Below are 18,655 nucleotides of genomic sequence, written 5' to 3'. Positions count from 1 at the left end.
GTGCATTGTGTTCTATTTTTTTAAAAATTATTTTAAGGATTCTTTTAGTAAATTAAAAAAAATCTTTACATAAATAAAAGTCTTAGTAGAAATAAAAGTCTCTGCGGCTATGTTTTCCACATCTTCTCCCAAACAACTTCAAAATTCAAACAAACTCTGCACACTTATTAGTTTTTTTTTAAATTTTTAATATTACTATGCATTTTAAACAAGAGAAAGAATACTATTACTTTTCTCAAACCCAAAAATTAATTAAAGATTCAATTAATCAGAAATTAATCAACATTTTCTAAGTATGAAATATTGTGCCATTTTCTTTTTATTTATCTTTTATTTCAATACATACCTTTTGACTATGCTTTTATGGTTTTAAAGAAGTGATAAAGCCATACTTATAAACGCAAACATAAATAAATCGTTTGAATTCAAATGAAGGTAAGAGAAATGAGACTTTCGTAAGCAAATGGAATAATTTTTTTGTTGTTGAAGAACAAGAATACATACGGAGAAATATTGCCCGATTAGATTAGGAAATTTTAAAAAGAATATTTTAAAAGCAGACGATTTACAGTTTGCATCGAAAATAACCATAGATTTGATTTATTTTGATACTTTTTATTAATGAAGAATTAAGTATTAAACTTATTGTCTTAAATTCTATTTAAAAACTTTCTTATACTTAAACATTTGAGAACAAAATTTGTATCACTAATATAACAAATACCCATAAATTACGAAGAAAATTAGCTATGATTTTTATTTTAATCTTTTAGTTTAATTGATATTCTGATTTTAAATAAAAAAACATTCCGATTGATAAAGATTTTTTTTATATATTATGATATTTTATACAAAAGCAGCTTTAATATTAAAAATATATAATATAAAGATTTTAATTCATGGCAAAGTAGGATTTATAAATTCGTATTTTGTTAGAAACTATGAAATGAATGATTATATGGCATAAAAAACTGTGGTAATTAAATGTTTAAATACAATCTAAGCATCAACAGATAATCAGACGCATCATTATTAATGATTAAATAGAACACAAAATTATTTTGAACAAGAATAAATAATCTATAACGTTCTTGTAATAAATAATCTTTCAAAGCGGTGAAGAGTTCTATTAATATTAAATTATTCTTAAATGTGTACGAAAAGTTTTTTTCAATGTATCATTCTTTTCTGATTCTTCCAAAAACATTTTAATACTCTAGAGCATAAAAATTTGCAACGTGATCACTAAAATTCGTTCGAAATCTCATTATATGTTTCGCATTTACATTTGTAGAATTTGCATAAAGTAAATATTTCGTTTCTTAAATATAATGAAATACCCATTATTTAACTTCATCATTATTAAACCACACGAGTTAAATAGGCTCATTTCAAAATATATAGATATATAATAGAAAAATCGTCTTTTTTTGGAATAATTTTTGTTACGTAATACTATCAACATATTTATACTTAACTTATGAGTCCTTATTATGCTTGAATTTCATTCTTTTTAGAACTAAATGATAGAAGCAAAAGTGTGCATTAATTATAAGAATACACAGCGAAGCATTTTATTAAATAAACACTCTGAATATGAATAATTTCCGTCATTTTTTTATATTTTTATTTGACAATCTACAATGCTTAGGATACGACCATTGCGTGATTAACACCATTAAGGTAATAATTGTAACCACTATTATCATAACATATTATTACTAGAAGCATTAATGTAAAAATTAGAATAAATGCATAGCGGTTAATTGTTCTGTCAGAACTTAGTGTTATAGATTTGCAATCGGAAACCATGTTCGTTTTAGAACGAATATTGATTGTTTATATGGAAAAAATTAACTGTGTTCGATTCGAACGAATATGAAAAGTGCATTGTTTGGCTCAGTTTTTGATTGCTTGTTGCTAATGGAATTCTGATTATCAGTTTTGAAAAGCGAGTTCTTTTAGAGTTTAATTTTCGCAGATAATAAACGTCATTAAATGAAGTTTGTTTGAATATAAAGTGAAACATCCTATTTTATTATAGTTAATTTGAAGAGAATGTTGCTATTTAAACACTGATGATTGACTTTCGATTGAAAACTGATGCTGATATGTGTAGATATATTTTCGGAATCAATTTTTTGCTATCAATTATATTACAGAGCAGAATTTCAGGCATTTTATAAAGCAGAAAGAGACGCATATTTATAGACTTTTATTCGAGTAAAATTTACATTATAGAGAGCAAACAATAATTTTTGTTGAATTTTCAGAGTAATAAACAGCAACATAATAAATAATTAATGAAAATAAATTCTTTTATTCGAGTAAAATTTAACTCATAAAGAATAAGTGAAAAGTTTAGTTTAAATTTTGTAATAATAAGACGGAGAAATAATAAATATTTAATAAAAATAAATAATCTTATTCGTAAAAAATGGCTGCCACAGAGAGAAAACGATAATTTTTCTTTGGTTTTCAGAATTGATTAAATTAAAAGTTCACAGTAGAATTAAAAATGTTGCATGATACATATCAACTCCACAATATTATTTTGCATTATTCATAATAATATTTATAAAAATTACGTGTATTAATGCTGTATTAAAAAAAACTTTTTTTATTGCTTAGAAATAATTCATTATACAAAAAAAATGTTCATAAAATATTCACAAATAGGTATTTTCAACATTTAACTTTTTAAGATTAGTTTTTATAGTCTTTTTTTTATTTTTTATGGAAATATTGCAATATTAAAAAGAATAAGGAAAGTCTAGATTTATTACTATCCAAGAACACATATTGCAGGTCAAATTATGCTTGAGTTTTTGCATATTTTAGTTATATTTCTTAAATAAATGATTAATGTTTTTAAAATCCTTTTGTAATTTTATTCGAATGAATTAATTTTAAATAACCGGTGTAGTTTTATAGGGATTTTATACGCACGCAAAACTATTTGATTAGTGTAATTTGAGTAGAAGTCGAAATTATTATCGTGGTATAAAATCTCATTGTAATTTTCTTTTTCAATTAACTTCAATAGTTTTTCTGTTTAAAAGTACTTATATTCATAAGTACTTTTATAAACATCTAATAAATTCATACGAACTCCCTAATATTTAACTCAGAAGCACTGAATTGTCAAGAACATTGTCCGTTTAGCCAAAATATCTCTGAGTCGATAGATACGCATATTAAGATACAAATGTTTGCAAACATTTTATAAATTCAGTTAATTAATATTTAAAATAATTATTGCTTGAAATTAAGTATAATATTTACAAAATATAATCTAAATTTTTATTATAAATAATATATATATATATATATATATATATATATATATATATTTTTTTTTTTTCTTATAGACAGATTTTACGGTCATCTTTTAAGGTTAAGTTTTTAAGGTTTTTTTAAGGTCAGTTTTTAAAATTTAATATGTAAAGTGTGTTTAACTTTTAACTTGACTTGACTTAACTTGAATAAATTTTTAAAAACTCATAAAATAATAAAGGATAAACAGAACGAAATTTCTTCATGAAGTGTTTTCTTTTTACTGTATTATATACACAGAGAAAATAGCATAATTGGCAAAAAATTCGAATTCCGTATTTTAACGATTATCTATGTTTTAGATCTCTTTTACTCCAAAAAATACAATTTCGGTATTATGTCTGTCTGTCTGTGAACTCGATAAATCTAAAGTGTATTAAGCTAGATCGATGAAATTTGGTGCATTGTCACAACAAATTTGTAGATTTCCATCAAATTTTGAATTAAACAATTTAAAAGAAGAATATCTGTCCGGCTGTCCGCGTGCAAGTGAACATGGTTACTGCGAAACGTAAAACGTTGGATAAATCGCTTTTTACTACATTGTTTAATTAAGATATCAATAGATTTGAAATAAAATAAATTTGTAATTTTTTGTTGTTGAAACAAATAAGGAAGAAAGTTTTAGATTGTACGTATTAACAAATGTACATCTCTCTATACCATAAGATGAAACATTTTGAATAACTTTTTTTTTCAGTTTGTTTTTAAAAGAATGCGACTAGAAATGGCTGCTTTTATGGGCTACATTTCGTATTTTCTACTTTTTAAAAATATCTGAGATATTTTTAAAAAGTTGAAAATAACGAAATGAAACGCAATACAAAAAGGCTAATAAGTTTCGCAATCAGAGCATTTTATTAAGACCAAATATCATATCGATATATGCTGTAATAGTAATAACTATTTTTTTTTTTTTTTGTAAAATTGCTTAATTAAACCGAAGTTCACAATAGGTACAAAAAAGTTAAAAAAATAAATTGATTGGAATATTTAAATTTATTTATTTGTCTGTTAAGTCACTAAGAGGGTGGGTGGGATTCTCAAAGTTTTATTTTATCGACTTATTCGGGAAAGGAGGTGTTAAATAAGGAATGATGACTTATCTAAAATATGTCTTTTCTAAGCTATCAATGATGACTTATCTATCATGCACAAATATTAAATGTATGCAATAAAAACTGACGATATTAGTGGAATGGTTATGGTTGGGGACTGTTTTTTTTTTCTTCCAAATATTTAGAAACTATGGATAATGACTTCAAAATTAAGAAATCAAATAAGAAATAATTAAAATTAAATAATTAATCATTAACAAATCTTCTTAAAATGAGGAGTAGGCAATATTTAGAGCATACGCACTGTCATCATTTAGTCTGAATTAGAGTCTAGAATGAGAATTTAGACTTGAAGGAAATTGATATTTATGCTTGGTTTCGAATCAGTTTTGAATTAAACAAAGAAACCTTCGTTGAAACATTTTTGTCACCACTATAATAAAAATTGTGATAAGCTATTTTATAAAATAGAAAAAAAAATATTAGCTTGTAAGAAAATATTGAAATTTTCATTAATAATCATTTTGTTCAAGAAGAAGACTAGCATACGCGTTGCCGACCAATATAATGAAATTTTTAATTATTAACCAAATAGAACTTTTTTACTATGCCATAATATTGCATTATGAGCAAACAACCACTTTATAGCGCAATTCTCCAGAATCAAGTTTTTTCAATCAAAATTTTTTTCATAACATACCATTCTCCCAACATGATTTAAAGCAATTCCTAAATAACCCGGAACTTAAAAAGCGTTGTAAGAGCAAAAGTATTTCAATAGTTGCCATTTTTGTGGGTCGTTTTTATTTTCGAGTTCCAAAGGACCATAAAAAGGGCAAGAATAAAGAACAAAAGGAATTTACTGTCAAACTTATGCGCATATAAGGCCATATTGCCGTGAATGTTCATTCTTTTGTCTTATTGGTAAACCGGAATTCCGATCCCATTTCTGAAGATCGTTGCCACCAATGATCTGAGATGGGATTTAATATCTTTTGGAAGCTTCTCAGCAGTTTGGAAGTCCTTTAATTTTTTTAATGGAAAGAAGGGGCAGCAGGTATATCTAAACATAATTTTGTTATGCTCATGTCCAGCTCATGCTTAGCATCCCGACATTTTCCGTTCCTTTCGAACCACTGAATCAATTCTTTGAACAAGATCTTCTGTTGTAACATGTCCGCCTTCATGGAGAACGAGGCTTAGAGACGAGTGATTTTTCATCCCTTTATTGAATGGAAGAAATATTAAGAATGCCAAGATAACGATTAAAGACAAATGAAGAATTTCAAATGAATGTTAAGACCCATCTCATATCACATGCAGTATTGATTTTCGAAAAAGAAAAAAAAAAAAAAAAAAAAAAAAAAGGAAAAAAAAGGATCTATCGATATGACAAATGTCCAAATTTTCACTGTGATTACGTCGAAAAGTAACCATAGTTATTCGTAACTTTTGGTAACAAATTCATTTTATTTTCTACTACTGTCTGTTTTTATAATCCATTGGCGCTTGGGAAAAAACGGCCCCCCTAAGTGAGAGCTATTAGAAATTTTGATTTGTTACTTCTGATATGTAAGAAGCTACTACAAAATTCTTAAAGATTATATAGAATTTTGGGCATAAATAGAATCTAAGATGAAACATCAATTTTATATTATCCAATAAATTAGTATTTTTTTTGTTTTTATTTTTTCTGATGTTTTTAATGTTCTTTGATTATTTAAAGAAATATCATCAACAATAAATAAAATTTTTCTTAAAAATATCTTTGTGAGAATATATACATGGAAATAAAAAAACAACTTTTTTTATTTAAACAAAATAGAAGGAAATCCTAAAATTACCTTACTTATAGCAAGATAAGAAGACTGGATTGTCATTTTCCCCCCCTTCGACTAAATTGCAGCAACCTTGCTACCCTCTGTCAATGTCACCTTTTAACCGCAAACTGAGGAACTGACTAGTAACAATTTATTTCCGCTTTTTCGTATCAATATTTTTGATTTCTAATAATGTAGCTTTGGTTAGAAGTTACTTTCCAAATCTAACTTTTAACTGATACATTTGAAACAGCATTTAGAAAACTATCAATTGGCCGATCGTATTGTCTTACGAGTCAAAAATTTTGAAGCGTTATTCTCAAGAATTTTATCTGTTCTTTCACACAAAAAATTAACGCGAGTTGAAAACGATTTTCGTGTAGCATTCATAATAATAAATTCATAATCATGGTATAATTTATAGTATTTATAATCATAAAAATACCCAAATTAAATTTTTATTTAGAATAATATTATTATTGCTTGTTTTTGTAACTTGGATATTTTTCGAGAATAATTTCAAAAAAAAGTTGAAAATTTAAAAAAATGACAATTTGATGATGTCAATTTTAACTCTTACTAAAACAATTTTTATTTTTTTAGATTTGACTTTCCTCTATGCAAAAGGTTTCAATAGTGTAATTTTCAAAAATTAGACTTCAAGATTTTAATAAATTTCCAGTTATTAGATATCTTGAATCGGGCAAACTCTCATTTGTGGGGCTACCGATTTGCAAATACAATGAATTAAAAATCGCAACAACTTTTTATCATTATAATTTTAGATCTGTATATAATTTGGGCTATATAATGACCTTCCTATTCGTGTATATTTAAATATTATAAATTTAGAATAAACTAGATTAATGAAATTTGATATGTGGTTTTTCGAGTCAAAGATCGAAATCAAATTTTTGGATCAAATAGGAACATGTCGGATTGTCTTACTAATTAGAAAAGAAAACCAATTAAGAACAGGAAACGAAATAAGAACTCACGATGATTAATTATAGTCCTGATAACGAAATTTTCTGAATAAAAGGATTGATTAAATTACATTCAGATCATTTTCATTTTATTTTATTTTGATTTCCCTTTTATATAAAATTGTTATTAGCATTTTTGTGACAACTTCACATTAGTCAAAAGAAATGCAAAGTTGTTGAACTTATAAAAACATAATACACCAGTTTATTATAATTTTGTATTTTCTTGGTCCTTTTTATTCATTTTTATCTAATTTCTCCTTTTTTTTTAACTTTCAGACACAAAATTATTAGGTAAAGCATGCACAGGGGTCTTCACGTGTAAAGGCAAGGACTTTATGTGCGAGGAACAGAGAATTTGCATTTCTTCATCACATGCCTGCGGAAAAAAAATGACTTGAATCCGGTTATTATCTCCATGTTTCAGACAAAAGAAATTAGTGTAATTTGCTACAAAATACCATCATTTTTCTATATTAGTAAAAGTTATGCTAGTCATACAGAGTTATGGTATTGTTTTCATTTTTTTTTTTTTTTTTTTACATTTTTGACAAAATAATTATTAAAATAATTTAATATTATACCTGTCTGTGTTTTTCATTTCAAGATTTGAGTGCAATTACTGATAGTAAATTAGTACAGAAATTTTTAAAAATACAAAATTTATTTGAAATAAAAAAAAAATTCCTATTTTGTTTAAGTAAAACGAGTGGAAGCGATAAAAAGGCAAATTATATATATATTATGTATTCTGAGCTAATAAGAACGAAAACTTTGCGACAATTTCAAAATTCGAATATTAAAAATAAATAGTTTTATTAAAATTTGTCAACAAAGAACAAAATTAATATCAAATTAATACATGAAAAATTAAACAGTTTGTTAATAATTGAATAAAATTAACTAATTTTATTTAAAAAACTAAATTAATTTAGGCTATTTTGAAAATAATTTGTTTTTATATAAAAAATTATTAAACTTATTTTATATTTTTCGCTAAAATATTGATATTTGTTTGAAAAAAATATTTAAATATCGATTTATTTCATGAAATTTTTTTCCAAAAGTTGATAATAATAGAGAAACTTTTGTGCCAAACGATTTTATTATTCAGTTTCTGAGAAGCGATTTAATAAACGATAACTCAACTTGTCAGAACATTTAAACGAACCAATGAATGCCTGCATCAAATATAAATAAAATGATATGTATTTTTACGCAGCTGAGGTATTGAAATCAAACAATCATTCTTCTTACTATTAAGTTTTATTACTTACAATGTCGATTAATGAGACTTAAAATTAGATTCTACTAAAATTTTTGAAATGATTTTATATACATTTATATGATACATAGAATGATTATTCTTTTATTATAAACTAATTTGATATTCACTAAAGTTGATTGTTATGAGATATTATGAAATAAAAAGTATTCCTTATGATAATAAATCAGTAGGTTATCCAAGACTTATAACACGCTTTAAACATTTTTTTATAGAAAATATTGCAAAAATAGATTCCCATATCACTGGTACTGTAGTTAAGTCCTAAGATTCGAAGGTATCGGACTGTATGAGGAAATTATTTACATTTATAACTATAATTTATTTCCAAAATTTTATCTGTTGTTTCCAAAATTTCACCATGTGATAAATTTTAAAAAGAAAAAAAAGAAAGAACAGATTACATTCTTCGTATAAATGATAATTAATGACTTGAATGAGAACATTTCAAATAAAATAAATTGTAGAATATTTTGTTAAATTATTTATTAATTTTAACTAAACAATAATTCAATAAAACATTAAAAAAACTTTCTATTTTTTTTCTACTTTTTTTCCGAAGTATGATTTTAATTAAAATACTCTGAACGTTCAGATACGTTTTTCAATATCTTCGAATAGATTAATTTGACCGAGAAATTAATTGATAGATTAATTTGATTTAAGAACTGAGAATGACATTAAACAAAATATCAACGTAAAACTAATGTTTTAAATATAAAAAGAAACATTCCAATTTTGTGAACCACAATTAGTTTGAAGATTTGATAATTAAGAAATCCGACATCTAATAAACATGATAAAGTAGTTCAATTTTCTACCATTCATTGAACTTAATGCTTGGACAACATATTGCACATTGGACAGAAACATCTCCAACATACTACAATAACTAATACTTCAACGTTTGTTTTCAATTCAGCAGTTGTTATAAATATTGAGCTACAATCATTGTTTCAGTTTTTAGACAAAAAAAAAAAAAAAAAAAAAATCGTGATTTACTTGTTTAAGGAAGAAATTAATGTTTCTCCTTTACTTCAACCGTTTGGCCAGTAAAATTCTACAATAATTGACCTTCGAGTATTCCATAATCGAATAAATAAAGATATTAATTTCTATAATAATTAAGGCATTAGCTGTGTAATGAAAACTTTGCTTATTTCATTAATTATTTATTTAGTAGTTATTCTAAGTGTATGTGCAATTTTTTCCAATGCCTTATGTATTAAATGCCGTTAGAATTTAAAAAAAATAACAATGTAAACATGAAGAGCCCCAACAAATATTTCTGTAACGTGATGAAAAGTAATCATGGCGCAATCATTTTTGTTTATTACTTTTCTTTATGTAATTTAAATCACACTAATACGCCGCACGAGCATCAAATCATCTTTCCTCAAACTGATAAGTTGAATTCATTTTATTTAAAGCCGCTGTATACGATGCAAAAATCAGACACAACCCATAGGAATCTCAAATATTCTATCAATTCCTAATTGAATCAGTAAGAATATCCATTCACTTCGTAAGAATATCTAAATAGATTATAAAAAAATAAGAAACATGTAAGGGTTTAAAGGTCAAGTATTTGGTTTTGAGAACAATTGATGAGCAAGCACAATATGATATTAAATATTAAAATTCCATTTTGAAGAACTAAATTTCGGAATTTTCAATATTTCTGAAAATAAATGCTTCGAATACTATGATGTCTTGATTCTTTCTAAATGCACCTTATTACCTAGTTGGATTTTAAAAAGTAATTTTAAATTATTTGATTCTTAAATTTAAGGAAAAATAATAATAATAGCAATAACCACATGAAATAGGTAAATGTCAAAGAACTGGACTGTCTTTATTAATGTAAACATTTGACGAATGAAAGTTTTTATTTGGTGGGATTTAAATTTTTTTGGGATTTCATTGTGTCCTAGAAGTATTCTATAATCTGTCGTATGTAGCAATATCTAGACTAAATCTAAAAGCCCTAATTTTCAGAAGATTGAATTAAAAATTTCATTTTGAATTTCGCGTCATATTTGATTCATTAACTATTTAAAAAATAATAATGCTTTTGAATATGTTTAATTGAATATTGATTTTAAATTAGTTCTGCATTCAAAAAATGGTATAATTTAAAACTAAAAATGTTGGACAGCATAGCTCTGATTAAAATTTAAGATCAACAATTAGATTCGAATTCATGATGTTTATTAAATTTATATCAACAATACTCTTGCGCAATATGATGAAAAAAGCATATTGAGCCGTTCTATATCAAATCGTTTCTTTATTCCGATTACTGTATCAAATCCATTCTCTTCCGAATCGATTACTCCGAACATTTGCAACTGAATCCAGTTCCATCAGCGCACAGTAACACCGTCAAGAAGAAAAAGAAAGAAAAGAATAACATCCAAGGAAGCAAAACTAGTTTCTTCGGCGTTGTTTTTCTTTCTTCTTTTCGAATCTAGTTTTAATTGCTCTCAGCAGGTAAATGATTACCTCCTTCAAGTACGTCAGTGATAATAAGAAGAGGAATCTATGCCCGAAGAACCAAAACAGGATGAAAAATCACACCAGTTTAAAACTTAATGCCGCTAAACTTGGACATGAGACGCGATAGAAAATTACAGGTCTTCATGATACACGATTTCAAATCGATGCTTCGTGCGAGGAGTTTTTAAACGAGGTGATTGTCTATAAACAGTGTTTTAAATTATTTAAACTAGAGTGTTCTTTTTTGATAGATTGCCAGATAATTCGCGCCAAACAGGAAGATTCGAATCTTGGTAATTCGAGGCATAATAGGCGATGATTTATTCTAATAACTGTGATAGTTTTGCATCAGGTGTGTATTTCTTTGATACTTAGAAGTATCATTTGAGTAGAGATGAGTTGTTCTGCTGAGTTTGATGACCGTTTTATTTTATCAGTGGAATTTAAATAGGTTCTAATGAAGGATATTGAAAACGTGTTCTTTTTTTTTTTAATGAAATGAAATGTAAACAATTGAAATGGACATTGCTTTATTTTAAAACATTAGAAAAGAATGAAAGTAAAGTTTAGAATACAAAATATGGTAGATTTTTAACAGGTATCTGAATCTTTGAAAAATATGAATAGTTATTTTTTTTTCCTTCTTGAAGTTGCTATATAATTTAAAAAAATATGTACAATCAATTTTAAACTCATAATAATCAGAATGTGTTGAAAAAATAAAAAGCACACACACACAATTTTCAGTCTTTAATGTCAAATTATTTCGAGCAACTTAAGATGTCTCTTTTGTATATAATGTATAAAAAATGAAGTGTGTTCATTGTGAAATTCATTAATTATTTTTTTAATAAATCGACTATTTTCATTAAAAATTATTTCATCAGGAAATATAAAAATTTCAAAAATCTGGAAACTATTAATTTACTAAAGATGTAAGTTTGTATTAAAAGATATCTCTAATAAAATCATGCATTATATTTGCATTAAAGATATAGTTTTGCATCATTTTTCACTCACTAGATATTTTAAAAGTAAACTAAAAAAAACTGATATAGTTAGAAAAGAATATGGTAAAAAAATTTTATTAATAAATTTAAATATGTTTCGTTAGATAACAAAAACTTTTCAGTAATATGAAAAAAGTTTTTTTTTTCCTTTCAATAACTTGAAAAGATTTTCCTTTCAGTAGCATGAAAAAAAAAATCCAATTTTGTGCAAACGAAAAACACAGTATCCTAAGAGAAATTGTATTTTGTAAATTTTTATTTAATACTAGTTACTTCCCCTGCGTCAATTTGCTCCATATGTACGTAAGAGAAAGCATAACATACACTTGTAAATCATATAGTTTGAAGCCACTAACACACACACACAAAAATTGGAAATAATAAAAGTTATGTTAAAATTAACACAGAAAATAAATTACTGAAAATTAGATACAAATTGTACGGTAAAGAAATTTAAATCATTATAAAGCTAATGTCTTGAATTTTTGAATGGTGTAAAAATAATTTTTGTGCGCTGATCTGTTCAGAAGTCATGGCGGAAAAATCTAAAATTTCCAATACTCATTTCATCTTCTGTAAAAGAGAGTGAAAACTTTTTAATAAACCATTTAATCTTCCGATAACCGAATCCAATTTAATCTTTTTTATAACCCATTAATTTGTGTACTGAATCTATCAAAGGATATGAAATTGTATAAGGTTCAAACAAACAAATGCGTATTCAATTATATATAGAGAGATTCTTCTAAATATTACAATACCTAAAAAATTTGTATATAGATAGTTCTATAGGATTTTGATTCTATAGAACTATCTATATACAAAGTTTTCTTATATAGGAAATGTTCCATATCTTCCATTGAAAAATTTTCTTTCACATAAACCGATAAAGATACTAAAATGAAATGATTCCTACCATCCAATTTTGTACAATGAATTTTTTTTCCCAATTAAACGCAGAAATCGTCTGCATTTTACTTGCTCAGTAGCTACAATCAATCAATACATAATTGCTACTTAATCTAATAATATTATAAAAAAAGTGAAATTAAGTTCCTCGAAAAGAACGAATCATTTTTCAATGGAAAGAAATGAAAAAGTAGCAAATATAAATCAGCGGCCTTTATAAAATAATATGTGCACGCGGAAAAAAAAAATTCTATTATTCCTGTTTTTTTATCTGATATGAATCAAATATAAAAGTCTGAAAAGGAGGCCTAAGTGATGCTCGTTTCATGAAATCCATTCTTCTTTCTCTTAGATTTTTATCAAATTTCTCTTAATATCGTCTGATAATCTTAATAAGGAAGGCGTTCTTTTATTCTAAACAGTAGAAACCGTTTATTTTCTTATTTCTTATTTCTTGTGCTTGGCATTTTTAGGTTAATTTGACATTCGATTTTTTTTCTTAGCTTTCATTGAAGCTCACGCTGTTTCTTACAACTATTTAAGCTACTTCGCACGATTTAATGGATAAGGTAAAGTCATAATTATTTAAAAGGAACAAAGGAAATTGAAAAAAGAAAGTTTTGACTTCGGAAGACATATCTGTTGGATTTGGCTTGTAGCGATTTTAAAAAAAATCAATGAAAGACAATAATAATGATTTTATTGATTTGTAGCTGAAGGTTTTCAAACCAGATCTAAATTTTAAAATGCAAAACAACAATTTAAGTTTGTTTTAAAGAATATAATTTTTTATATATATTTTATTCCTCTCGATAATAATAACAATTATATATTTATATTCTTCTCTTCATTTTTTTATTTATTTTTTTGATTAAGGAACGCGTTTTCAAGTTTATTTATTCGTGTTCTGACAAATATTTCTAAAGCACATTCTTAAGATGTTTGAAATCTGAATGTGAAATATTTCGAATGTCGTAGGACTTTTCGACATTCAAAGAAAAGTAATTTATTATGGCGCTTTTGCGCAAAAAAAAAAAAAAAAAAAAAAAAAATCTTCTTTGAAATCTTTTTTTTTTTTTTTTTTTTTTTTTTTTTGTATAACTGAAATTGAATAGAGTTATAAGTTGAAATAAATTACTTTAAAGTAGCAAACTCTTCAATTAATTGCTCTTTTATTTGCCATGCTTATTTTTTGTGTATATACAATTAAAATTATTTCAGGGAACTCGAACTTTCATTTGATGTTTAAATCAGAATAAAGACGAAAAAAAAAAAAAAAAAAGGAAAAAAAACCTTGAGCATAAATGAACTGTTCAAGAACATACGTTTCCCCCTCCCTAGATGTTAATAATAGGCGTTTTTTTTTTCAAAAACAATACAAAAAGAAACTTTTCACCTGCTTTGTCAAACATAAATTTGGCAGGTGTAAATTTTGAGCTCTACATTAACGTAACATTCAAATTAATTAATGGGGTATGTGACACTTCTGTAAATGTATTTATGACTATTTGCACATTAGATTCAAATTAGCTAAACAAGATTTTCCATGCTGAAATTTAAATTATAATTCAGCATTGAAGTTAAAAAAAACATCTGAACATAGAGATTATGAACATAATTTTTGTATTGAAAGAATGATTTTCAATTAATGCACGATTTAATAGCTAAATATTAATCTAATATGACAAAATTAGTTTCATTTGACTTTTTTCTTAATTTTGATGATTGTTACTTGGTATCCATTGAATTTATTTTAATTATATTTTAATACTTCGATTTTGAATTTCGAATGCAAGAATTTTTCTCACATATGTGGAATTTAAATTCTTTTATTTTTTTATGCTATTAGTAAAGATACAAACAAGTTTTTTGCGTTTAAATTATTGAAAAGTACAATTTTAAGCTTCAAATTCGCAAATTTGTAGCATAACCAATATCGTTATAAACTATCCGCAAAGAAATTTGCTTACTGCAAACTTTTATCAGACAAAATTTGTCCCAGTTCATCAGGTATTTAAAAATTCTTTTTATTTATTCGAATGTTAGAACTGATGTGTACAGAGATTTCATCCAGGGGAACAATGATGGAAAATTTTATCACTAATAAACGACATCTTAATTTTATTCATACGTAAATTTTCATGGAATATCGTGGAGAAAAGAACAACATTTACGAAATGAGGAGTTGGGTAGCAATGTTTATATGTAACTATTTACCAAATCATCGCAAAATAATTTACTTTCTATTTTAAAGGATGACTCATGTTTGGAAACACATAAAAATCTACAAGAACTCAAATAACCATTGAAATAGGCATATTTCTCAAGTTCCCAGGGTTCATAGACAACTTTGGTTTCAGATTACTTGCTTTTCATTACATTTAATACATCTTAATGGTCTTTAAAATTAAATTTTGTTCAAATTTAATAAACGTCTTTGCATGTAATTGGATTTTTACCAGAAGTATTAATCTTAGTCGAAGGCTACATCATACAGCTAACCTGGTAGATCCTATTTTAATTGTCCCTTACTGCAAGAATCTCAAGATACAAGAATTCAAATAACCATCGAAATATGCATATTTCTCAATTACCCAGGGCTCATATACAACTTTGATTTCAGATTAATTTGCGTTTCATTACACTTAATATCCCTGAATGTTGTTTAAAATTAAATTTTGTTCGAATTTAATAAACGCCTTTGGATCTTTTGAAGAAGTGTTCATCTTTGTAGAAGGCTACATCATACCTGTTAGGTCCCATTTGAATTGTTCCTTACTACAAGAATCTGAGCGACAGTTCCAGTCCAGGTTTCTCAGAACTCTCCTCAGGGCCCAATAGGAAGAGCACAGGCCGGGCATCAAACGCATCGTCTTCCTGCTTTAGCTTCTAATAATATTTCTACGTAGACGCCGCATGGTAAAAATAAAAGAAAATTGACAGGAAAAAAAAAGTACAACAAAATGCATAATAAAATGTCTCGAGCGAGGAAGAGGAACGCAAAAGGGGGCCGATCGCGAATGACCCCGACCGCACGACGGAGAGAACTGGGCCCCCGGGCACCACAAGGGAGCAGGTTTCTGGTGAGACGCGTGCAGGATTGCTTTTAGCCCTGGGCAACATCCTCGCCCGCTTCCTACCTATGCTAGGCACCTCTCATGATTTCTCGCGTCTCTCTCTCGCTTACTTATTTATTTACTTATTTTTTTTTCTTATTATTCTCTTGAAGATACTTAGAAGAACCTTTTAAATTATATTTTGCTTCATTCATTCTTATTTTCGTGTGTCAGGACGGGTAAAGGCCGCCTCATTTTCTCTTCTTTTCCGGCTTGCGGGAGAGAATAAATCAAAAGGCGCATGTATCGCTGAATGTGGGCAGATCGGGGAAGAATTGTCGGTAGCCTGGCTTCAGGTGGTTAGACCAATTTGGGGTTTGAAGAGACAGGAAAGGCTCGTGGAATTCGTTCAGGCAGTGTGGCCCTTCGATATTAACTTGGACTCTTTTTACTGTTTCTAACAAATTGTATGCGTTTTCTCGATATCAGATTGTTTTAGAACATATCTTTTTCACATGTAGAAAAAAAAATAACCATCTTGCGTGGTCTCACCAAAACTTTCTTGCACACTCTCTAATAAATTTGTCCTGCCAGAAAACGCCTTGCATCCTTTTTCATGGGCGTACAATAGTTACCATATATTATCCTTTGGGGTGAATTAAGAATTTTTACTGAGTCATTCATGTGACTCTTGGCAATTAATTCCTGGCATGTAATTAATAGTATCCAAAAACTGAATTTGTAATTTAGACGCATTTTGTTTTCCTCAACCGATTGAAACAAAAATTTGACACAAAACTACACTGGTAGTTATAAAATCTCTTATCAAATTTAATATAATTAAAGTCTTTGCGTTTTTTGAATTATAGCGTTTATATGTTTCTGAGAGTAGAAACCGACAGACGGTTAACAAGCAGTGGGATTTGATAGGTGTCTAAACTATATATGTTAAAGCTGTATACCGAATTTTGTCGATCTAGCTCTCTTCGTTTTGTTATTATTCAGACGGATTTCTGAACAAATGTTACTCAAAATTTAACACAAAGCTACACATTTGTTGTAAAGACCGTATAATTGAATTTCGACTCTCTAGCTCAAAATGTTTTTGAGTTATCTTTGTCACAGACAGACAGATGGATATTTTCCAAAATTGTTCTTTGTGGAATTCAGGAAGGTCTATACGGTGGAGATTCGTCAAAACTTCGAGTTTGAATTTTTGTGACGATTACTATAATTTCTCTATAGTATGCTTCCGATAAAGTAAAAATCAGAAAGCTCGTACAGTTTTGAATATAGATATATTGCATATCTCTGGCTCGTTCGTCAGTTAGTTCAGTTTGGGACCTGGAAGATTTGGAATACATGGAAATACATGGTGTGGATTAGTTTAATTGAGAATTTTTTTGACATTTGCTTATTTCGTTCCACGCGTTTTTACCGAAGTAGAATAGTTCAAGAGAAAATATACCGCATTTAGTCATCATTACTCGCTTAGAGAAAAAAAAAAATGAATCAAAAGATTTATAAAATCTTGAAAGAGGGCAAATCGCATGTCTGCTTTTCGTTTGTCCTTTAAGTTAAATTTGCCCCAGTTAAATTTGAAATTCGAAAGATCTAAAAGGTTTGGAATACACGTAAACAGTGTGGATCAGTTTAATTGAAATTTTTTAACATCTTCTTAAATCATTCCTCGCGTTTTTATGGAAGTAGAAGAGTTAATGAGAAAACATACCTCATTTACTCATCCTTTGTCGCTTAGAGAAAAAAAATGAATCAAAAGATTCATAAAATTTTAAAAGCGGACAAATCGCATGTCTGCTTTTCGTTTGTCATTTAGTTACATTTGGATTTGAAAGAGACCGAAACTGTGTGGATTCGCTTAGTTAGAAATTTTTTAAACAGGACATAAATCATTCCATACGGTTTTTTTCTTTTTTTTTATAAAATTAAAATATTTAATAGTAAAAGGTATCTCATTTATCCCTTTTTCATTCTTAGAGAAGAAAATGAATTGAAAGATTCATAGATTTTTGAAAAGGGACATATCGCATTATTCTGATTGGCACGTCAATTACTTAAATTTAGAATTCGAAAAGCGTTTTGAGTCATCTTAAGAAACTTAATTTTTAAATTTTATAACATTTTATATTGAAGATCATCTTTTTTTTTTTCATGATTTAAAGCTTAGAAGAAATTATTAAAATAAGTAGAAAATTCTAAAGGCACATGGATTTAATATTTAGATATTAGTTGAGATTACTTCATTCATTCTGCTTTGTATAGAAATTTACAATAAAGCTGTCTATTTATTTTTCGTCTTTAGATGCAAATAAAAAGTAATAAACCAAATTTATTGTGGAACTAACCTATATAAAATAAATTATATCATGAGATTTTTCGAGTCATTTCAGATATAAATAATTCACTTCTTCAAGTTAAAATACCATTCGCATATGAATATTTAAATGTATAATAATTCCCACCGTACTTAACAAATTCCTGCATTTATTTTTTCAAAGTTCAGACCCAAATTTTATTCCGAGTTGACGAATACAATGTTTAGGAATTGTTTCTTTCATTGTTAATATAAATGTGTTTTGAAAAAAAAAAATTATTTTTTAATAAAATCTGTTGCATATTTTTAAGCAATTCGTGGCAGCATTAAATTTTTCCTTATTTCTGTAATTTGTAACAAA

General features: G+C 26.9%; 1 protein-coding gene across 2 annotated transcripts in view; it reads left to right on the top strand.

Annotated features, from left to right (window-relative positions):
- The window catches only part of LOC129976187 (silk gland factor 3-like), a 146,602-nt gene that overhangs the window by 41,409 nt on the left and 86,538 nt on the right, over window positions 1-18,655 (top strand). Inside the window, exon 3 of one of the 2 annotated variants that reach the window (XM_056089626.1) lies at window positions 7,480-7,783. The exons of the other annotated variant lie outside the window; for it this stretch is intronic. The gene's annotated coding sequence lies outside the window, so the exon portion shown is untranslated. Of the gene's footprint in view, window positions 1-7,479; window positions 7,784-18,655 lie in introns of those variants that run through there. 2 annotated transcript variants of the gene reach the window in all.

Source organism: Argiope bruennichi, chromosome 7 (genome assembly GCF_947563725.1).
Source record: "Argiope bruennichi chromosome 7, qqArgBrue1.1, whole genome shotgun sequence".
Lineage (NCBI taxonomy): Eukaryota > Metazoa > Arthropoda > Arachnida > Araneae > Araneidae > Argiope > Argiope bruennichi.
Note: the sequence above shows the minus strand (reverse complement) of the source record. Positions and strands in the feature narration are given on the sequence as shown.